We start from the raw sequence: 2073 nt of genomic DNA on the forward strand, positions 1-2073 counted from the left end.
TTTCCGTAGAATCGCACAAAAAAAAATTTTCATCGAATTGTTCTTTAATGATTGTTGTTGCATCTTCGTCTTCTGCATTATTCCCACGATGACCATAACCGAAATTATTTCCGTTTTCCTTTTTCTACCTTTTTTTTTTTTTGACCATTTCAATTTTCAAATAATTTTATTTCCGACGATTTCTTTCGATACCCTCCGGTGTATTTTTTTTTTTTTTTTGCTTTTCGCCACTCCGATAACTTCAATTAATTTTCCGGAAATAATATTTGTTCGCTCGTTCATTTTTCTCTAAGAAAACGGCAGATTTTCTTAAAGCATTCATACCACTCAGGGACAGCCTCGCGTTTTTATCATCATTATTATTATTTTTCAAAGAATAACATAATTTAATTTCCCTTTTATTTTTTAAAACTAAATCTACTATAAATATATTTAAAAAATTTTTTATTTTTTTAAATGTTGTATGAACGTAGACATGTTTAAAAATACGTTCTATAACCATTACCAGTTGATATAATGTCTTTGACTAAAAAAAGGGGAAAACCTGGTTAAAAATTGAAAAGAATAAAAAGACGACAATTGCTTACCGTTCGTGAAAGAAAGAAAGAAAAAGACGAGGAGGAAAAAAGAAGATGAGGAAGTCGAAGAAGAAGAAGAAGAAAAGTTTATGGACGCAAAGGGAATTAGTCGTTAACATTATTTTCATACTTTGTTGACTTTTTTTTTTCCTTTTTCTTCTTCTTCTTCTTCTTCTTCTTCCCTTTAAGATTATGACTCCTTTTTCTTGTTAATATTAAAAACTTAACTTAAAAAAAAAAAAAAAAGAAAAACGACTTCATTAAAACGTTTTTTTTTTATTTCTTTTAATAATAATTACACGAGTAAAAATTATTAAAAAAAAAAAAAAAAAACTATTAAGTAAATAATAATACAATTATTATTAACTGTGATATTAATTTAAAACAAATATGGCGGCCGACGACCCCTCATTTGCAAAAAAAATCATCAAACAAAACATTAACGATATCTCTCTCCCTCCCTGCCTCCCCAATCCTTCCCCCAATATCTTTTTCGTCCTTTTACAATTTTATTATTATTATTATTATTACTTCACGTAATTCTATAATAATAATAATAATAATGATAAAAATTATTCATTAAAAATTAACAAATTCCCCGGATAAATTTTCAAGTAAAATGAGAAGAAGAACGATAAAAAAAAACGAAAATTTTAATATTATTATTTTTTTTTTTAGGAAAAATTTAAAGTTTGAAAATATAAAAAAGACAAAAGATTTTATTACAAGACGAAAAGGAAAAAAAAAAGGGATAAAATGGGGAAGAAGAACAGGAGAGAGGGAGAGAGAGGGAGATATTATTATTCATGAATATTCAAAAAGTAAAAATTTTTAATTTACTATAATTTAACGAAACATTTTTTTTTTTTTATTTCCCAAGAAATTATTTTAAATTTTTTTAAAAATTATAAATGCATTATGCGTAAGTTAAGATTAATCAACAAAAAATTTTGCACCGGAAATCGTATTAATTACATTTAAAAAAAAAAAAATGGCGGTCTTTTTTTATTTAATATAATTACTAAGGTAAAATAATATTTTTTTAAAAAACCGAAATTTTTCTTTGTTTTTATTGCAGAACATAATTATCAATTAATAATAATAATAATAATAATTTAATACCGGTGTATAAAAAAAAATTAACACAATACCAACCTTTGGGAAATAAAAAAAAAAAAAAAAAACGTAAAACAAAATTTAATGAAAAACAAAAAAAAAATAATTAAATATTATCAAGTTTTAAACTTTTTTTTTTTTTTTTAACGGTTGGCTAACGTGAAAAAGTTTTCTTTTTTTTTTTTAACGGTTGGCTAACGTGAAAAACTTTTTTTTTTTTTTTTTAACAGCCTTTGGTAATAATAATAATAATAATACGGTAAAAAAAAAAAAAATTTTTTTTTTTTTCATTTTTTTTTTTTCTTCTTGGATTTAAAAGTGGGGGAATCATAAAGGAATAAGAGAGAGAGAGAAATAACTTTTCAAAATTGAAATTGGA

This window comes from Pediculus humanus, genomic scaffold (assembly GCF_000006295.1).
Source record: "Pediculus humanus corporis 1103172107467 genomic scaffold, whole genome shotgun sequence".
Taxonomy (NCBI): domain Eukaryota; kingdom Metazoa; phylum Arthropoda; class Insecta; order Psocodea; family Pediculidae; genus Pediculus; species Pediculus humanus.